Genomic DNA, 23,062 nt, shown 5'->3' with positions numbered 1-23,062 from the left:
ATGATGATCAAAAAGTTATCGATATTATCGATAAATTAGGAGTAATTAAGAATTAAAAAGTTATCGATGTTATCGGTATTTAAATAGTAACCCACTTTTTTGAACATTTAAAAAGTAACGGTTCTATGGGCAATTCAAGAGATAGACATTTAAGCGCCAATTTTAAAGTTGTCGATTAAAAAAATTTAATTTTTATGGGTCTTAAACACATTTATCAATTTTATCGCTAACTGAAAAATTATCGTTATTTTCGATAATAGAAAAGCTATTGGCTTTTCGGTAACTAAACAGTTGTCAACGTGATGGGTAATAGAAAACTAATCACTTTTGTCGATAATGAAAAGTTATAGTTTTTCGAGAAATTAAGCTGTAGATTCCATCGATGCTTAAAAATATTTCGTTTCAATCGTTATTTAAAAATGTATCAATTCTATAGATATTAAATTGTATCAAATCCTATTGAATTTTTCAAATTTATCGATTCCATCCATATTTAAAAATTTATCGATTCCATCAATATTTCCATTTATCGATAGCACTAATTTAAAAGTTATCGATTTTATCGATTAATAAAAAAATTTAAATTTTTATAGGTCTTAAACATTTATCAATTTTATCGCTAACTGAAAAATTATCGTTATTATCGATAATTGAAAAAATATTGGCTGTTTCGGTAACTAAACAGTTGTCAACTTGATGGGTAATAGAAAACTAATCATTTTTATAGATAATGAAAAGTTATAGTTTTTCGAGAAATTAAGCTGTAGATTATATCGATGCTTAAAAATATATCGTTTCTATCGATATTTAAAAATGTATCAATTCTATAGATATTAAATTGTATCAAATCCTATTGAATTTTTCAAATTTATCGATTCCATCGATATTTAAAAATTTATCGATTCCATCAATATTTAAAAATTTTTCGATTCTATCGAAATTGAATACTTTATTGACACTTATATTATTGCTTAAATTATAAAACGATATCCCGGTTGGAAGGGTAATCCAAAAAAAAATTGATTTCATCGATATTTGAAAAGATACCGATCTATTGATATTTAAAAATCTATTGATGTTTAAAAAGTTATCGAAACTTACATTCATGTTTACCATATATGTAAAGATTACCAAATTTTGAACTCTTTTTTTTCAATTATCATCAGATTTAAGTATCGATAAAAATTTCATTTAACGATTTGATTCGATAAAAAACTAATAAAAAATCACAAAAAGAACAAACTGAAGGAACTGACAATCATTGATTACAATGATGAAAACATTAAAAAAAATTTTTGCGGAAAAGTAAACAAAAACATCGAAAACAAAAATTGACATTTTTAAAGGAATTGATTCCATTAACCGGGTAATTTTTTTTTTTTTTTTTGACAATGATTTGTTGGGGGGGGGGGGGGGGCAAAAGAAGTATTTTAATAGTTTTTAATGATAATTAAAAAAATTAAAGATTTTTTTAATAATTTTAAAGCTACTGAAAATTTAAAAGTTATTGAAGGAAAATAGTTACAATTTTCATGGATAGTTAAAAATTTGGCTATTTTATGAGTATTTTTAAAGTAATTTCTTACTGAATTAAAAATAATCGACTTAATCGATACTTTTTATGATTTTATTTATTATTATCGATAATCTAAACCTCTGAATATTTCTGTTCCTTTTTCTATATAATTGCCATCCAATTGGATTATCGATTAAAAGTACTTACATTTTAAAGGAACTGACTACCGATTGATAGGAGAATTTAATTTTTAACAAACAAATTTTTTATCAATTTTAGTGATAATTAAAAAGTTATCGATTTCTTGGATAATTTAAAAGTAACTGAAATGTTATGTCGGTAATAAAAAGGTTACCAATTTTATGAGTAATTAAGAAGTCATCGGTTTCATGGGAAAAAATATATATTTTACCGATAATTGAAAAATTATTGATTCCAACAATATTCAAAAAGTTATTGAAACTTAAATTAATGCTTAAATCTTTAGACTGTCATATTTTAATTTTTTCAAATATTTAAGGTTGCATTAGATTGAAATATGGTTAAAATTTTTGGTTTTTTGTAATTGATTGGAATTGAAAATACCGATTATTTGCAATCGATAAAAATAATGATTATATGCAATCGATAAAAATACAGATTATTTTGTAATCGATGAAAATAACGATTACTTGTAATCGATAAAAATACCGATTATTTGTAACTGATTGCAATCGACAAGAATACCCTTTATTTATAATCGATGAAAATTTTTTTGCGAAGAAATAAAAAATAATTGCTGATGTTTGTCGAATTTTATAGAAATGAAGAAACGATAAGGATATTTTTCAATAACCAGCAAAAATACTAAAGCCAAGAACATGATGAGTACTTTTCACTCCACTTCCTAAAACAGGCAATTTTCATACAGTTCTATAAAGTTCATTAAACTCTTATTTTTCAAAACACTTCTTTTTTGGCAGAAAAACTTTATCTTTTTAAGTCAAGATAAAAAGTTATCGATTTTTTCAATAAATTAAAAGTTACTGAAAATGTAAAGTTATCGACGGTACGGAGAGTTAAAAAAGTTAAAGCTTTTATAAAAAATTAGAAAGTTTTCGATTTTATGGGTAATTTATTTGTTATAAATTTTATCGATTAGGGACGACAATAAATGAAAAAAAAATGACACGAAGAACTGAAGAAAAAAACTGAAAAAAAAACTCTCGATAGACGGAAATTCTTGAATAAAAAAACATTTTTTTATTTATTGGTTGGAAATTTATGACAACAATTAAAATGTGTTTGATATTTTCGATAGTTTGAAAGTTATTGAAAGCGATTAAAGTTGTAATCGATAAAAAGTTGTCAAATAAGTTACCAATTTTATGGTTAACTAAAAAGTTCTAGGTTCTATGGGTTAAACAGATAAATTTTATGGATAACTGAAAAGCTATCGATTCAATCAACATAAAACAGTTATCGAAACTTAAATTAATGCTTTGCTTCTAAAACTGTAATATATTATTTTTTTGCAATTGTTTCAATTATCATTATATTGGATTATCAATAAAAAGTGGCGATTACTTTTAATCAATTGCAATCGATAAATATACCAACCATTTGTAATCGATTGGAATCGCTAGAGATACCGATTATTTGTAATCGATTGGAATCGATAAAAATAACAATTATCTGCAATCGTTTGGAATCGATTAAAGAAAAATTTCGATAACAAGACCTAAAAATTTTGTAGAAACGGACAACCAATAGACGGATATTTTTCAGTAGACAACAAAAACATTTCAATTATCATTAGATTAAATAATCGATAAAAAATATAAATTATTTTCAATCGATTGAAATCGATGAATATGATAACTATTTGTAATTGATTCGAATCGATAAAAATAACAATTATTTTCAATGGTTTATTATCAATAAAAAATAACAATTATTTGCAATCGATAAAAATAACAATTATCTGCAATCGTTTGGAATCGATTAAAGAAAAATTTCGATAACAAGACCTAAAAATTTTGTAGAAACGGACAACCAATAGACGGATATTTTTCAGTAGACAACAAAAACATTTCAATTATCATTAGATTAAATAATCGATAAAAAATATAAATTATTTTCAATCGATTGAAATCGATGAATATGATAACTATTTGTAATTGATTCGAATCGATAAAAATAACAATTATTTTCAATGGTTTGGAATCAATAAAAAATAACAATTATTTGCAATCGATAAAAATAACAATTATTTGCAATCGTTTGGTATCGATTAAAGAAAAATTCCGATAACAAGACCTACAATTTTATCGAAACGGACAACCAATAGACAGATATTTTTCAGTAGACAACAAAAACATTTCAATTATCATTAGATTAAATAATCGATAAAAATATAGATTATTTTCAATCGATTGAAATCGATGAATATGATAACTATTTGTAATCGATTGGAATCGATAAAAATAACAATTATTTGCAGTCTTTTGGAATCGATAAAAATAACAATTATTTGCAATCGATAAAAACGATTATTTGGAACCGATAAAAAAAATAAAGAAAAATTTCGATAATAAGAACTAAAATTTTATAGAAACGGACAACCAATAGCCGGACATTTTTCAGCAGACAAAAAAATCATTAAGGCCAAGAACTCGATGAGAATATAAGAACTTTTCACTCCTCTTCCTGTAAAAGGCAATTTTTATACAGTTCTGGGAAGTTTATTAAACTTTTCTTATATTTTATAGGGTTATCGTTAGTTCGTCTTTTCCTAATCACTAGTTTTTCCACTTTTTTCCCAATAAAATAAAGAAAAACCAAATATCAGTATCAGCTTATAAGGCATGAGACAGGAAAAAAACACCCCTAAGACACAAGGAGACTTACAGCCATGAGAAACTAAGCAAAAGCCACTATATATTAAAGAAATGAAAAGGAAAAGTTTTCATAATGAAAAACCAAACACTCTACAACGAATTCACATGCGGAAGTAGGGGGAATAGTTAGTTGCAAAGCCACATTTGGTATGCCAATCGAACACTAGCAGCGACGGCTTTAGCTATGCAATTATTATTATGGCCAAAAGAAAATATTGCCAAACAAAACCAAAGCAAAAAAGGCAAATATAAGAAAAACTAAAGGAAAAAAAATATACAAATAAATTTTATTTATAACACAATTTCCAACATCAGCTTATCGTGTCAATGGGCTATTGTTTAAGCAGGAATTTTCTCTTGGTTTTCTTTTTTTTCGGAAAAATGTTTAATATATCATGAAAAGAAAATCTATTCTTTCTTCTATGATAAAGAGAGCAGACAAAAGAGAAAAAACATCCACTTTTTAATTTTAATTTTTCTTTCTTCCATGGAAAATCTAAACATGCATGTAGTTTACCTTAAATGTTAAGAGCAACATATCTAGCATTTTATGGCTGATTGTCATCATCATGGCTCTGGCAGCAACAAGAAGTTGCCTGATGTTCGAAGAAAACATGTATTTGTCCAACTAACCAAATAAGTGTGACTTAACAAGCTATGCGAGAGACTCAAGGAGACCAGGAAACGTGAGCAAAATGTTTAACTTTCAGAGTATTGTCAAAGGAAAGTGTTTTTGTTTTCCTACCATGAGGGGATGGAAAAACAGGAAGCTGTTTGAAAACTGATACTTGACAATGAATATGAAGATTAACCACAATCGTAATGTTGGCCATAAAAAGGAGTTTCCTAATGTAAAATAAAGCCAAGGCCTATATTTTTTGTAGAAACATGTGGTATTTCCTGGAGCAATATAGGCATAGACAACATTTTTCTAAAAACAACTATGGTTTAACTTAATTTTAGTAAAGAGGCAATGAAAAAATAATTAGCAAGCAAATGGCAAATTTTTGTTATTAGAAACAATGTGACAACATTTTCTAAAGATTTCACAAAACTTTTCATTATAAAAAAAATTAAAAAAAAATTTTCTAAAAAAATTTTTAAAAAATTTAAAAAAAATTAAAACTTGCAGAAAATTTTGTTAAAGCAACAAAAAATCGTAAAAATAAAATTTTAAGATAATTTTCAATAGAATCAATACTACTTCCAACAGATGCACAGAATCATATGCATCATGGAAATAGTGTAGTTGTCGCAGAAAAAAGTCTGTCATTAGACAAAAACACATGCATTGGGAAAAGTACAGCTAATATACAGGGTTGTCGAGCGTGGTTTATGTGGTAACCGTATCATAGAGGCGTTTTTGCTATTAATACGATGCAAATACAACATAACAACGCACGGCCCTTGAAGCCATCACACATAATATGGTTGAAAAGTCTTTTAACCAAAGACGAAATGCGTCCCAAAGTGGTTGGTGTGTTGCGATCTCTGGTTTTCCTTTTCCATTGGCAAAGAAAATCTCAGATTATTGAGTTCGTCATGAAAGAGAAACAAACACCAATTGTAGATTAAAACAAGTAAAAAGGCGTTAAGTTCGGCCCGGCTGAACTTTGGATACCCACCACCTCGGGTATATATGTAAACCACCTTCCATCACAATTCGGTGAAAATTTCATACCTTATGCTCATATACCTCATACCGATCTGAACTATATACGACACGATGTCGAAAAGCCGAACATAAGTCACTGTGTCAAATTTCAGTGAAATCGGATTATAAATGCGCCTTTTATGGGGCCAAGACTTTAAATCGAGATATCGGTCTACATGGTAGCGATATCCAAATCTGGACCGATTTCGGCCAAGTTGCATAAACATATCGAAAAGCCTAACACAAAGCACTGTCCCAAATTTCGGCGAAATCGGACAATAAATGCCTCTTTTATGGGCCCTAAACCTTAAATCGAGAGATCGGTCTATATGGCAGCTATATGCAAATCTGGACCGATCTGGGCAAAATTGAAGAAGGACGTCGAAGAGCGTAACCAAACTCACTGTGTCAAATTTCAGCGACATCGGCCAATAAATGCGTCTTTTATCGCTCCAAAACCTAAAACCTAGATATCGGTCTATATGGCAGCTATATCCAAATGTGGACCGATCTGTGCGATATTGCAGTAGTATGTCAAGGGGCTTAACTTAACTCACTGTTTTTCAAATTTCGGCGACATCAGACAATAAATGAGCATTTTATGGGCCCAAAACCATAAATCAAGAAATCGGTCTATATGGCAGCTATATCTAAATCTGAACCGATCTGGACCAAATTGAAGAAATAAGTCAAAGGGCCTAACACAACTCACTGTCCCGAATTTCATCAAAATCGGATAATAAATGTGGCTTTTGTGGGCCTAAGACCCTAAATCTGAGGATCGGTCTATATGGCAGCCATATCCAAATCTGGACCGATCTGAGCCAAATTGACGAAGGATGTCGAAGGGCCTAACACAACTCACTGCCCCAAATTTCAACAAAATCGGATAATAAATGTGGCTTTTATGGGCCTAAGACCCTAAATCGGCGGATCGGTCTATATCAAGATATAGTCCGATATAGCCCATCTTCGAAATTAACCTGCTTATGGACAAAAAAAGAATCTGTGCAAAATTTCAGCTCAATATCTCTATTTTTAAAGACTGTAGCGTGATTTCAACAGACAGACGGACGGACATGTCTAGATCGTCTTAGATGTTTACGCTGATCAAGAATATATATACTTTATAGGGTCGGAAATGGATATTTCGATGTGTTGCAAACAGAATGACAAAATGAATATACCCCCATCCTTCGGTGGTGGGTATAAAAATTTAAAAAAATTTTCCATAGAACAAAATTTGACATTTTTTTCCACAAAATTTTCCAAAGGAACAAGGTGTTGGCAATTTTATTTTTTTGGAATAAAATATTGACACCGTTTCTACTTTCAAAGAAATCGGACAATAAATGCGCCTGTTGCGGGCTTAAGACCCTAAACCGGCATATCGGTGTCTGTGGCAGCTGTATGTAAATATGGTTCGATAAGGGCCATATACGGTTTGAATATCGGGGCTCCCTAGTGCAACTTTCTTTTTCAAATTTCAGCGAAAACTATAAAAAATGCGCCTTTTACGGGCTTAAGACCCTAAATCGCCAGATCGGTCTACAGCTATATCTATATATAGTCCCATTTGGCCTTTTCTAGAACTTAACAAGTCTGTGCAAAATTTCGACTCAATATCTCAATTTTTAAGACTGAAGAGTGATTGCAATTGACGGATGGATAGACGGACAGACATGCGTACATCGTGAAATCGTCTTTGAATTTTACAACATTTTGAGAAATTTATTGATAGAAATGCAATGCAAAGAAAATATTGGGTTGCCCAAAAAGTAATTGCGGATTTTTTAAAAGAAAGTAAATGCATTTTTAATAAAACTTAGAATGAACTTTAATCAAATATACTTTTTTTATTTTAAAACTTTTTCTAAAGCAAGCTAAAGGTAACAGCTGATAACTGACAGAAGAAAGAATGCAATTACAAAGTCACAAGCAGTGAAAAAAATTGTCAACGCCGACTATATGAAAAATCCGCAATTACTTTTTGGGCAACCCAATATTTGCTCATGCTTCTTTCTAGGCTACCATCAAGTCATCTGAAAGTTAGGTATTCCTATCACAAATGGGTATATACAATTCAACTCTCATTAAAGTCCCTATCCATTCTTAAAAAACTTCTATTTTCAAAATAGGTAACCTCTAAACCTGTTATTTTACATCTCCAAAGACTTGTGTCGACGGCTATCCAATTAACAACCAACATTTGTAGTAATGTCTACTAATTTTAAAATAATTAAGTCATTAATAACAAATTAAGAGATTTTTTTTTGCCAACAACATTTGTAAATTGAAAACCAAATGAGATGGAAAGAGAAGAAAAAGGCAAACCCAACCGAACGTGCAATAAGGGAAGGTGTAAATATTATATTTCATTCCCAAAAGGCAAACATAAGCCATGAGTTGTGGTCATATCAACGTTTAAAGTTTTACCACAAAGAAAATCAGAAAAAATAAGAAATAAAAAAAAAATCATAGCTTTGCTTTAGACATCTCAGGAGTCATTGTAATCGCCATGGTGGCTATGAACTGAGATGGCTTGGCCGATACTTGGGACCATAAAGTTCGTTGAGATTTGAATCTGCCATAAGATAATGAAAAATGATAATTAATGATTTATACCGCAAAAACCACATTATAAAACGATTTTGATTTTGATTTTCTGCTCCATCTTTTGGCGTATGGTCTTTTTTATTATTTCTACTCTTTCTACTTTTCCACGTTTCTTTTGCTGTTTACTAACCCATACATGATTCCATTGGAGTCAGCATAGTCCATGAAGTGGAGTATTGTGTGGCACTCTTTTTTGTTACGGCCTGACCCTGTGGCAATAAACTGCTACCAATCTTTGCTTGGTGTATTACTGTCTTGGCCACAATGCCGTTTGTCGCCCGACTGCTCTAATAATGCCACAACAACTGTGATCGCAAGCAATGTGGTTCACTATCATAGAGATCAAGAAAAAATGGCTGAACCATTTTCCATTCAGATGAATTTAATAACACTAGGACACCAAATATCCAAAAATACAGAAATTTTTTCACAATGTTATGTACGAAAAATTTCTACAAACTACCCTTTTAAAAACTTCATTTTAATAAAAATTTTGTAAAATTTTGTTTTATAAAAATTTTCCCGAAATTTAAGTTTTATAAAAATGTTGACAAAATTTTGTTTTTGTAAAAATGTTCTTAATATGGGAACTATATCAGGTTGTGAACCGATTAAAACCACACTAAGCGCAGTTGTTGATGGTCAAACCAAAACTGTTCATGTAAAATTTCAATCAAATCGTAAAAAACTTGCGCCCTCTAGCGGCTCAAGAAATCAAGATCTAATATCGGTCTATATGGGAGCTATATCAGGTTGTAAACCGATAAAGACCATGCTTAGCACAGTTTTTGGAAGTCGAAACAAACAACTTCATGCTAAATTTCAGCCAGATCGGTCAATAATTGCGCCCTCTAGCGGCTAAAAAAGTCAAGGTCAAAAATTGGTTTATATGGGAGCTATATCAGGTAATTAACCGACTTAGGCCGTACTTAGCACAGTGGTTGATTACCAAACCAAAACTGTTCATGCAAAATTTCAGCCAAATCGTAATATAATTGCGCCCTCTAGTGGCTCCATAAATCAAGATCTGAAATCGCTTTATATAGGAGCTATATCGGGTTGTGAACCGATAAAGACCATGCTTAGCACAGTTTTTGGAAGTCGAAACAAACAACTTCATGCTAAATTTCAGCCAGGTCGGTTAATAATTGCGCCCCCTAGCGGCTCAAAAAGTCAAGGTCAGAGATCTGTTTATATGGGAGCTATATCAAGTAATGAACTGACTTAGGTCATACTTAGCACAGTGGTTGATGACCAAACCAAAATTTCAGCCAAATCGTAATATAATTGCGCCCTCTAGTGGCTCTAGAAATCAAGATCCGAAATCGGTTTATATGGGAGCTATATCAGGTTGTGAACCGATTAAGACCATACTTAGCACAGTTTTTGGAAGTCAAAACAAACAACTTCATGCTAAATTTCGGCCAGATCGGCCTCTAGTGGCTCAATAAATCAAGATCCGAAATCGCTTTATATGGGAGCTATATCAGGTTGTGAATCGAATAAGACCTACTTTGCACAGTTTTTGGAAGTCAAAACAAACAACTTCATGCTAAATTGCGACCAAATTGGTAAATAATTGCGCCATCTAGCGGCTCAAAAAGACAAGATCCGAGATCGGTTTATATGGGAGCTAATCGGGTTGTGAACCGATTAGAACCAACTTGGCACAGTTGTTGAAAGACATCACTTCATGCAAAGTTTCAGCCAAACGGAGTAAGGGGTAATGAAAGAGCAGACGATTTGGCGCTGAAGGCCAGAGGACTGCCGTTAATAAACTTGGTTAACCCTAAGCCTTTCGGGTCGACACAGTCCGAGTTAAGGGAGAGGGCGACGAACGCAACATTGTGGAACAACGAAACGGTCGGTAAGACGGCGATGGGGGCGATCCAGATCATGAAAAGACGAGGCTATTACTGAAAGGAAGCAAGAAGGAGGTCAGTATAGCTATTGGTATCATAACGGGACGCCTGGGTTCGAATCCTGGCGAAACCAACAGAAATTTTCAGTGGTAGTTTTCACCTCCTAATGCTGGCAACATTTGTGAGGTACTTTGCCATGTAAAAGTTCTCTCCAAAGAGGTGTCGCACTGCGGTACGCCGTTCGGACTCGGCTGTAAAAAGGGAGGCCCCTTATCATTGAGCTTAAACTTGAATCGGACTGCACTCATTGATATGTAAGAAGTTTGCACCTGTTTCCTAGTGGAATTTTAATGGGCAAAATTTGCATTTGCATCATAATGGTACACATAGGACTGCGAGCTCACTTATGTAAAATCGGTGCGGCAAGTGATAGCATGTGTAGGGCAAGCGGAGAAGATGATGAGACCTTGGAGCATTTCCTTTGTCATTGCCCGGTTTTCGCGTCTAACAGATACCAGCACTTAGGTGAAGACACCATGTCAGACATGAACCAACTTAGGGGAGTGGTATTGAAAACAATTAAAGATTTTGTAAGTAGCACGGAATTCCTAATTTAAAATTTTCTTTTTAGAGGTTACTTTATAGTTTTTAGAGCGCACAACAAGCCGATTACTGGCTTAGGTGTATGTCCATAGTGGCATGGGGCGGATGAACATCTGCACCCTCTTTTCAACCTAACCTAACTTAATTTTAGAAAATTTAAATTTGTGTCAAAAAAGTCGGAACCTGTTCTTTTTTATACCCACCACCGAAGGATGGGGGAATTTTCATTTTGTCATTCCGTTTGCAACACATCCAAATATCCATTTCCGAACCTATAAAGTATATATATTCTTGATCAGCGTAAAAATCTAAGACGATCTAGACATGTCCGTCCGTCTGTCTGTTGAAATCACGCTAAAACAGGTTCGTTAAAACAGAGATATTGAGCTGAAATTTTGCGCAGGTTCGTTTTTTGTGCATAAGCAGGTCAAGTTCGAAGATGGGCTATATCGGACCATATCTTAATATAGCCCCCATAAAAAACCGATCGGCCGATTTGGGGTCTTAGGCCTAAAAATATGCCACATTTATTATCCGATTTTGTTGAAATGTAAGACAGTGAGTTGTGTTAGGCCCTTCGAGATCGTTCGTCAATTTGGCTCAGATCGGTCCAGATTTGGATATTGCTGCCATATAGACCGATCCTCCGATTTAGGGCCTTAGGCCCATTAAAGCCACATTTATTATCCGATTTTGCTGAAATTTGGGACAGCGAGTTGTGTTAGGCATTTCGACATTCTTCGTCAATTTGGCTCAGATCGGTCCAGATTTGGATATAGCTGCCATATAGACCGATCCTCCGATTTAGGGTCTTAGGCCCATTAAAGCCACATTTATTATCCGATATTGCTGCAATTTGGGACAGTGAGTTGTGTTGGGCCCTTTGACATCTTTCGTCAATTTAGCTCAGATCGGTCAAGATTTGGATGTAGCTGCCATATATACTGATCCTCCGATTTAGGGCCTTAGGCCCATAAAAGCCACACTTATTATCCGATTTTATTGAAATTTAAGACAGTGAATTGTATTAGGCCCTGCGACGTCCTTCGTCAATTTGGCTCAGATCGGTCCGGATTTGGATATAGCTGCCATATAAACCGTACCTCCAATTTAGGCTCTTAGGCCCATAAAAGCCACATTTATTATCCGATTTTGTTGAAATTTAAGACAGTGTGTTGTGTTAGGCCCTTCGACATCCTTCGTCAATTTGGCCCAGATCGGTCCAGATTTGGATATAGCTACCATATAGACCGATCCTCCGATTTAGGGCCTTAGGCCCATAAAAGCCACACTTATTATCCGATTTTGTTGAAATTTAAGACAGTGAATTGTATTAGGCCCTGCGACATCCTTTGCAATTTGGCCCAAATCGGTCCAGATTTGGATATAGCTGCCATATAAACCGATTCTCCGATTTAGGGTCTTAGGCCTATTAAAGCCAAATTTATTATCAGATTTTGTCGAAATTTAACACAGCGAGTTGTGTTAGGCCCTTCGACATCCTTCGTCAATTTGGCCCAGATTTGTCCAGATATGGATATAGCTGCCATATATACCGATCCTCCGATTTAGGGTCTTAGGCCCATTTAAGCCACATTTATTATCCGATATTGCTGAAATTTGGGACAGTGAGTTGTGTTAGGCCCTTCGACATTCTTCGTCAATTTGGTTCAGATTTGGATATAACTGCGATATATACTGATCCTCCGATTTAGGGTCTTAGGCCCATTAAAGCCATATTTATAATCCGATTTTGCTGAAATTTGGGACAGTGAGTTGTGTTAGGCCCCTCGACATTCTTCGTCAATTTGGCTCAGATCGGTCCAGATTTGGATATAGCTGCCATATAAACCGATCCTCCGATTTAGGGTCTTAGGCCCATAAAAGCCACATTTATTATCCGATTTTGCTGAAATTTGGGACAGGGAGTTAAGTTATGCCCCTTGACATACTTCTACAATAAGGTACAGATCGGTTCAGATTTGGATATAGCTGCCATGTAGACCGATCTCTCGGTTTCAGGTTTTGGGGCCATAAAAGCCGCATTTATTGTCCGATTCCGCTGAAATTAGGGACAGTGAGTTAAGTTATGCCCCTTGACATACTCCAGGTCCAGATTTGGATACAGCTGCCTTGTGGACCGATCTCACGGGTTTAGGTTTTGGGGCCATTAAAGCACATTTATTATCCGATTTTGCCGAAATTTGGGACAGTGAGTCAGATTATGCCCCTTGACATACTTCTGCAATATGGTACAGATCGGTCTAGATTTGGATATAGCTGCCATAAAGACCGATCTCTTGATTTAAGGTTTTGGGCCCATAAAAGGCGCATTTATTGTCCAATTTCGCTGAAATTTGGGACAGTGCATTGTGTTAGACTCTTCAACTATTTTCTGCAACTTAGCCCAAATCGGTGCAGATTTGGATATAGCTGCCATGTAGACCGATCTCTCGATTTAAAGTCTTGGCCCCATAAAATGCGCATTTATTTCCCGATTTCGTTGAAATTTGGGACAGTGACTTATGTTAGGCTTTTCCACATCTGTGTCGTATATGGTTCAGATTGGTCTTTATTTTTAGATATAGCTACAAAAAAGATGAATATTTTGTTATACACAATTGAACAATGACTTGTACTTATTAGTATTTTGTCCAAATCGGAACATATTTCGATATAACTGCTATGCTATGTAATTTTCACCGGATTTTGATGGAAGGTGGTTTACATGGTATACCCGAGGTGGAGGGTATCCAAAGTTCTTAAAGCCTTTTTACTTGTTCGAAAATAAAACAGCTTGTTAGAAGTTAAATTTAGCTTTTCTTTTGTTTTGTTCAAATATTCAGATTTTTTTTTTTTTTTTCTTGTACTGCATTTCAGCTTTAAAAAAAAACTTTTGGGTGTTTTATTTCAAAATTGTTATAAAAATTCTTTTGCCTCACCATTTACAACCAGTTATGAGTTTTTTCTCCTTCTTAACACCGCCTTGAAGAATAATCAACCAGGTTCTGTAAGCAAAAAGAAACAAAGTATTTAATGCACAACATTTTAAAAATTCATAAAAATAAAGACATTATATAAAACCCCAAAATCATTCACAAAACGATGCTTAATTGGAATTCAAACCAGGCTATGCATATAAATTTGTTTACACATTTTTGTGTGTGTTAAAAATAAGCAAAAAATGCGCTTTAAATTTAATATGAGTCAATAACGACTAAGAGATTTATAGGAGCATTCAAGAGCAGTACGTAAAAAAAGCAACGTGTTATACAATAAATTGTGTGCAATGATTTTATAATATCAAGCAAAAAAAAAAGAGCAAAAATAATAAAAAAAAAAAAAAATTTTTTTTTTTTTTTTTTTATATTTTTTTTTTTTTTGCTTAAAGTTTATGAAATTTCTTGACTGGAATAACAATTGCACAAAACATTTAAAATATTAAAAAAAAAAACTAAATATATTTATTAATATGTGCTACTTTTTTTAACAATGCTTGAAAAACAAACTGCACTTGTTCCATAGATAATGCTTATTAAATTAATCGGATTATATCAAGCTGTTAAAATACAATCATTGATATATGCATTGGGGGTTTTCATTAACAATGATGATCGTAACCCGATAAAATGTCTGGTTAATGACTTTGTTCAACTCTAAATGATTATTTTTACTTTTGTGAATGTTTTTTTTTTTTTTTTTCGTTTTCGTAGCTTTTCATTTCCATTTCGATTGCGTTATTCATTTGTCTATGGTCAATGGTTGTGTGTGTGTGAGCTGACTTTGAAACAAGCTGGCTGCTGATGATCGCTTGATGTCTTAACTAAGACACTGTCCGCTTACAAAAGTCTGAAGGCAGGTTTACGAGCTATATGATGGATGACTGATTAACTTTACGTTAAGAAAGGACACGTGCTATCCATTTGCATTAATTAGACATTATTACTATTCAATTAAACAACGAACGAACGAATGAAGTCATTACTGGGGTGGATAGTTGGTAGGAAAACAAGTAGCGAATTTGTCATTTCAAAATTTTATTTCTATAGAAAATTTTATAAAAATTGTATTTTTATTGAAGACTACCTGGACGTGGCCCGCTCCACTGCGCCTTTTTTAACTTTATATGGAACAACATTTTCCTTGGAATATTTATTTTCGACAATTAAAGAGCTTTTAGGAAAATACCATGCTACGAAAATAGCATATCGCTTGACTAACAGTTTAACAATATAAGTGTCTTTATCTGAATTCCATATGATCTTTATTGGTCTACGAATTTAAGTTTGGATGTAAGGTGTTTTCCATTCCTAAAATACTTTATTTGCGCCCGATATTCTCATGATATCTGATTTAGGGATGTTTTTGGGTGTGAGGTGGTCCCCCAGATACTTGGCCCTGAAAATATTGGGTTGCCCAAAAAGTAATTGCGGATTTTTCATATAGTCGGCGTTGGCAAATTTTTTCTACGGCTTGTGACTCTGTAATTGCATTCTTTCTTCTGTCAGTTATCAGCTGTTACTTTTAGCTTGCTTTAGAAAAAAAGTGTAAAAAAAGTATATTTGATTAAAGTTCATTCTAAGTTTTATTAAAAATGTCATCATCGTGCTCTTCTTTCAAATGCCATTTATTTAAACCCCATATTGTTATTGGTTTTGAGGGGAGTTTACACGATGAGGCGTCCCCCAAACACATGGCCCCTCAAATCTCAAATACCATTCACTTAAATCCCTTATTGGAAAAGCCAGCAGATATGTGCGGTTTGGGGTATGGGCCCTAAAAACTATGAATAACGAGCTCCACTGTCTTGAAGACCCAAATTGTCTTGATGAGCAAATATGTCCCACTTGGTGGTTGTTGTGGTGGTGGGACGTCCCCTAGACGGTTGATCCCGAATGTTGATGTCAGATTCATGGTCTACTCCCAAGTACCCTTCATTTGAGCTCCATTTTTTCATAGCCGGTAAATATGACCGGTTTGGGGGTGTTTTGGGGGAAGAGGCGGCTACTCAGTGACTTGGCTTTGAAAATATATATCAGATTCGTATTCTACTCTAAAATACCTCGCATTTGAGCCTTGCAATGGTCAGCAAACATTTCCTATTCTCAAACATTGATATCAGATTCGTGCTTTACTTCCACAAACCTTTCATTTCATAAATTTGGCTTCTTTGGGGTATGTTCTCGGGAATGGGGGCCCCCCAAATACTTGGTCGGAATTTTTGTCTGATACTAATATAATAATGATATAATACTAATAGATACTATACCCTTCATTTGTACTTCCCACAGCCATGATTGGTAAATATTCCCAATTGGGGAGAGGTTTTGGAGGTAGGGGCGGCTCCCTATCACTGGAACCCCATTTTCAATACCATATTCGTAATCTACTACCGAAAACCTTTCAGTTGATCGTTCAAAATGCCCATTTGAGGGGGTTTTGGGGCCAGTACGGCTCCCTAGAACTTGGATCCAATTCTTAACATTAAATTTGTACTTTACTCTCGAATATCTTCCATTTGAGTCCCATAATGTGCCAATAGGTCCACTATTATTTTTGAGTGGTGCTTCTGGGTAAGGGGGAGGGTCCGTCCCCTTCATATATATCAAAAAATTTGGGGTCAGGGGGGGCCCTTTTATTCCTGGACCCTTCTTTTGATATCAAATCCGTAATCTACTCCTAAATACCTTTCATTTGAATCCCATATCGTCCCAATCGGTACCTTTTAATTTTTGGCTTGTGCTTTTTGGGTGACTCCCCCTGCCCTTCCGATATCAACAATTGCCATAGCTTGTTGCTCCTTCCAGACCATTTTCCAAATCGTCTCCCGATTACTTGTCATTTGAGTCCCATATTATCATTATCGTCCAATATGCCTACTGCAGGGATTTTTGGGGTCGGGCGCCCCTCTAGATAACCGTTACTAAAATCATAGACGATCTGGCCATGTCCGTCTGTCTGTTGAAATCACGTTACAGTCTTTAAAAATAGAGATATTGAGCTGAAACTTTGCACAGATTCTATTTTTGTCCATAAGCAGATTAAGTTCGAAGATGGGCTATATCGGACTATATCTTGATATAGCCGCCATATAGACCGATCCACCGATTTAGGGTCTTAAGCCCATAAAAGCCACATTTACTATCCGATTTCGCTGAAATTTGGGACAGAGAGTTGTGATAGGCCCTTCAAAATCCTCCGTCAGTTTGGCTCAGATCGGTCCAGATTTGGATATAGCCGCCATATAGACTGATCCACCGATTTAGGGTCTTAAGCCCATAAAAGCCACATTTATTATCCGATTATGCTGAAATTTGGACAGTGGATTGTGTTAGGCCGCTCGACAGTCTTCTTCAATTTGGCCCAGATCGGTCCAGACTTAGATATAGCTGCCATATAGACCGATCTCTCGATTTATGGTCTTGGGCTCATAAAAGGCGCATTTTTTGTGCGATTTCGCTGAAATTTAGGACAGTAAGTTGTGTTAGGCCCTTCGATACACTTCTAGAAAATTGTCCAAATCGGTCTAGATTTGGATATAGCTGCCATATAAAACGATCCTCTATTTAAGGTCTTGGGCCCCATCAAAGGCGCATTTATTATCCGATTTCGCTGAAATTTGTCACAGTGACTTATGTTAGACTTTTCGACATCCGTGTCCTATATGGTTCAGATGGGTCTATATTTGGATATAGATGTCAAAAGACCAATATTGAAGCCAAATTGAACAGTGACTGATAGTTATTAGACCAGTCAATGACTGCGGCCAATTTGGTCAAAATCGGAACATTTTTCGATAGAGCTGCCATGTATGCATAAATAATGTATTTTTCACTGGATTATGACGAAACGTGGTTGACGTATATACCCAAATTGGAGAGTATCCAAAGTTTGGCCCGGTAGAACTTAATGCTTTTTTATACTTGTTATAAAGGGTGATTTTTTAGGAGCTATAGGAAAGTTTTCCAAACAAAAAAGACACATAAAATTCAGAAAAATTAAATCTTTATTTGAATCAATAGCACGGTACATATAATTTAATGTTTTGAAGATTATTTCATGCAAATGTTGAACGTGACTGCGCCTCAAATGGTCCGCTTAGTGCAATTTTGGCATACTCCTTAAAGCATTTCGGCCGGTAATTCACGAATTATTGGTTCAATGTCTTCCAGTGCGTCAATTAAAGCGAACTTGTGTGTACAGACATGGCCCCACAAAAATAGTTTAAAGGCACTATCTAGGCGGCCAATTGACCGCTCCTGAACGTGAAATAAATTTTGTTCACCGAACTCGCTTCTCAATAATTCCATTGCTTTGCAAGCTGTGGCATATGACACCGTCTTGTTGAAACCACATGTCATGCAAGTTTAGCTCCTGCATTTTCACCAAAAAAAAAAAGTTGGATATCATTTCACCATTTACAGTTACGTTACGATTCGTATCATCTTGCAAGAAATACGGACCAATGATGCAACCAGCCCATAAACCGCAGCAAACTGTGACTATTTCAGGATGCATTGGTAGCTTTTGCAATGCTTTTGGCTGATCTTCACTCCAAAATCGATAATTCTGCTTATTTACGTACCCGTTGAGCCAGTAATGAGCTTTGTCGTAAAATGAAAGAAGCGAGCGGGGCTCGTATTTTGATAAAGAAACAAGAAGCTAAGATCCTAGATCGTTTTATATGGCAGCTATATCAGGTTATGGACCGATTTGAACCATATGTGGCACAGTTGTGGAAAGTCATAACAAAACACCTCATGCAAAATTTCAGCCAAATCGGATAGGAATTGCGCCCTTTAATTAGTCAAGAAGTCAAGATCCAAGATCGGTTTATATGGCAGCTATATCAGGTTATGGACCGATTTGTACCATATGTGGCACAGTTGTTGAAAGTCATAACAAAACACCTCATGCAAAATTTCAGCCAAATCGGAGAGGAATTGCGCCCTCTAATGAGTCAAGAAGTCAAGATCCAAGATCGGTTTATATGACAGCTATATCAGGTTATGGACCGATTTACACCATACTTGGCACAGTTATTGGACGTCATAACGAAACACCACATGCAAATTCCATCGGTGAGAAATTGCGCCCTCTAGAGGCTCAAGAAGTCAAGACCCCAGATCGATTTATATGGCAGCTATTGGGTTGCCCAAAAAGTAATTGCGGATTTTTTAAAAGAAAGTAAATGCATTTTTAATAAAACTTAGAATGAACTTCAATCAAATATACATTTTTTACACTTTTTTTCTAAAGCAAGCTAAAAGTAACAGCTGATAACAGACAGAAGAAAGAATACAATTACAGAGTCACAAGCTGTGAAAAAATTTGTCAACGCCGACTATATGAAAAATCCGCAATTACTTTTTGGGCAAGCTTTACTCCTTCGAAAGTTAGCGTGCTTTTGATAGACAGACGGACAAACAGAAGGACGGACATGGCTAGATCGACTTCAAATATTATGACGATCAAGAATATATATACTTTATGGGGTCTTAGATGAATATTTCGAGGAGTTACAAACAGAATGACGAAATTAGTATACCCCCATCCTATGGTGGAGGGTATAAAAATCAATAATTTGCAAGCGTTAATGGTTTGTAAGACGTTTCATGGTTAAATTATAGACCAAACTGAAGATGTTTGACTGTGAAACAAAACCCGGAACATGCGTGAGCTGTTTAAACCAGTGTTGCCAAAATGATAATAGAAAAAAAATCACCCTTTATAAAGATTTTATTGTTATAGAAAATTTTTTTAAATTTTATTTTTTTTTTTTTTGGGAATTTTGGTAATTTTTTTTTATATTAACAATTTTATGGAATGTTTATTTCTATAGAAATTTTCGTTAAATATATCTAAAGAAAATTTTGTCAAAAAATTTTTTTTATAGAAAATTTTTTAAAATTTTTTAAAATTTTGTTTTAGAAATTTTTTTCAAAATTCGATGTCTTTTTTGGAGATTCGATTTTTTTTACAAAATTTTGGGGTCAAAATTTCATTATTCCATCATCCCATACCCTTTGAGGATCCCTGCTTGTTTATTTTGTTGCAGGCTGTCGAAGGCAAATCTTGTTTTTTTTTTTCCTCAGAAATAGCCTTGACAAGGTCTTTTCTTGTAACCCAAAAAAAGAAGGCAACAGAAAAACATTTACCAAGAAAATCAGACAGACTATGGGCAATGCCTATGAAGGCATATGACTGAGGTGGCAACAAGCGGACAAAGGCAAGCTACAACATAGTCGTAGTCATTGAGTAGAGCACAAAAAAAAAACATCAAACCTTTAAAGGCAAGACAAAATGTAGGCAGAAAAGTGAATTTTTGACTTCATCATCTGAAAAGATGGCAACATCTACGTCCAGCCAACCAAGGTGTATAGGCATAAGACTGACTTGAGTGCAGATGGATCAAGACACAAACTAGCCTTACTGGTTCGCATACATCTGCTATACCCTCCCCCGTCCCCCCCCTTAAACATGTAATTAAATGCATTAAAAGCTGTTTGGTTCGATACAGCACTGATATGCTGAGCTGATGTTATGGCTGGCAATTGTTGTTTTATTGCAGTAGCAAAACAGCAAAAACAAAACAATAAAATAGTTGCAATAATTGTATTGGCCACTGGCAAATTCCAGTTGATGTTTGTTTGAAATGTGGCAAAGGGTATGGGAGGCAGTCCACACTGCTTACTTAATAGCTACACCTTAAGCTTAGCTCCACTTTGTTCCCAGTCAAGTGGAAAAATAATGGAGAAAAATAAAAAAAACAACTAAAACAAAAGCAACAATGCCAACAATTGTAAAATACCTGCAATAACATTTGTTGGTGAGCTATCTATCTGGCCATAAATGTACATACCAAAGGTATTAAAATGGCAATAGAGTCTAAAGGGTTCTCGGCTATGCCATAGATGCGATAGATGTTTAAGGTCAGAATGTTGGCGAATAATAATTAGCTGAGAATTACACTTGGAGGCATTAATTTAAGCAAAACGTAGTTTGAAAGGTTTAGGCATTAGGGCGTTAGATAAAATGATCGTCAAGTTCCATGTGGACTCGGACTTTAATAACAGGTTTTGTGGTAGTTTGACTCCCAGTGGAAGTTAAGCTACAATCAGATTGAGATGGAAAAAATTTTGACAAAATTTTATTTCTGTAGCTTAATTGACTAAAAATTTTTGTTTATATTAAAAATTTGATAAAATTTTGTTTTTATAAAAAATTTTTTTTAAAATTTATTTTTTCTTCTCTTATCAAGAAACCCCCCATATACCCCCTCTGCCTTCTTACTCTCACTCCCTTTTGAGCACATAGAACCTAACGTGCCTCCAAATCAATATCTGCCACATGTACTTGCAATCGTTCAAGGCGTATTGCAACCACGCGCAACATTCTTGGACCAAGAAATGTTATGGCCGCTGCTACTGCAGGCAACGTAGGTCTTTATTTACCTGTCTTCCTGTTGGCATTGCGTTCTATGGTAGCAACCAGCTACCAATTGCTAGCAAAACTATGGCTCATTTATAACTACTTCTAAGTATCGCTGATTATTGTTATCATTTGTAACATCACCTGCAACATCATTATTATTTTCCTAGTGATTATTTGCCAAGGTGGAGGCAATGGTTGAGTAGTTGGCTGCAAACTACCACGTAGTGACCCAGCAATAGTTGTGGGTACCACATTAGCACAAATATTGGGTTGCCCAAAAAGTAATTGCGGATTTTTTAAAAGAAAGTTAATGCATTTTTAATAAAACTTAGAATGAATTTTAATCAAATATACTTTTTTTACACTTTTTTTCTAAAGCAAGCTAAAAGTAACAGCTGATAACTGACAGAAGAAAGAATGCTATTACAGAGTCACAAGTTGTGAAAAAATTTGTCAACGCCGACTATATGAAAAATCCGCTATTACTTTTTGGGCAACCCAATTGAATAGGAAGAACTATTTGCTATGAGGCAAATAATTCAGGGTCAATGCTAATGGTACTTAGAATGGTTTATATTTCAATCATTATGCAAAGTCTTGCTGCAATTTGTTTAAAAATAAAAAGCTTTATGGCAAACTTTTGTTAGACATTAAGCTTTTCATATTTTAGACAGCATCAAAAATCATCAAAGATTTTTTCATGTATTTTGCCGGTTTTATCATCTACTGCTACAGCTCTTTTGTTATAATCAGAAATTTTCATAGCTTTTCCCCTTATCTTACTTTACCATTAGGCTTTAAATGGCTTTCCCTGTTCTATTGGGTTGCCCAAAAAGTAATTGCGGATTTTTTAAAATAAAACTTAGAATGAACTTTAATCAAATATACTTTTTTTTTACACTTTTTTTCTAAAGCAAGCTAAAAGTAACAGCTGATAACTGACAAAAGAAAAAATGCAATTACATATGCACAAGCCGTTGAAAAAATTTGTCAACGCCGACTATATGAAAAATCCGCAATTACTTTTTGGGCAAACCAATAGTATTTGCTCTAAATTTGTTGCTGGGCATCACATTTGAAGAAATATTGCCTACAATTCCTATTTTTATTACACGCATAAAACATGTCCACGTAAAAACACCAGAGATTGCACATGAAAAATGCCAATAATATTTCTGTAGATAATTCCAAGTGGTCCTAGTCAGAGTTTATGAAGCCGCCGCCAAATGGGAGACTGTTTTTAGTTGGCTTATTAAGGAGGGCCGTACAATAAGGGAGCGCAAATTACAACAAGTAAAAAGGAGTTAAGTTCGGCCGGTCCGAACTTTGGATACCCACCACCTCGGGTAAATCACCTTTCGTCAGAATCCGGTGAAAAATGCATAATCTATGCACCCATAGTAGCTATATCGAAATAGGGTCCGATTTGGATAATTCTAATCCTGGCGAGACCATCAGAAAACATTTTCATTCGGCACGGACATTGGGTGGTGTAATA

General features: G+C 34.5%; 1 protein-coding gene across 4 annotated transcripts in view; it reads right to left on the bottom strand.

The window, feature by feature from the left end:
- Positions 1-23,062, bottom strand: part of LOC106086025 (mucin-2) — a 271,871-nt gene that overhangs the window by 141,688 nt on the left and 107,121 nt on the right. For 3 of the 4 annotated variants that reach the window (XM_059366454.1, XM_059366457.1, XM_059366455.1), the window contains exon 4: positions 14,073-14,138. The gene's annotated coding sequence lies outside the window, so the exon portion shown is untranslated. Of the gene's footprint in view, positions 1-14,072; positions 14,139-14,804; positions 14,990-23,062 lie in introns of those variants that run through there. The other variant, XM_059366456.1, reaches the window with a different exon arrangement.

Source organism: Stomoxys calcitrans, chromosome 4 (assembly GCF_963082655.1).
Source record: "Stomoxys calcitrans chromosome 4, idStoCalc2.1, whole genome shotgun sequence".
In the NCBI taxonomy this organism is placed as follows: domain Eukaryota; kingdom Metazoa; phylum Arthropoda; class Insecta; order Diptera; family Muscidae; genus Stomoxys; species Stomoxys calcitrans.
This window is presented reverse-complemented; position numbering and strand designations above follow the sequence as displayed.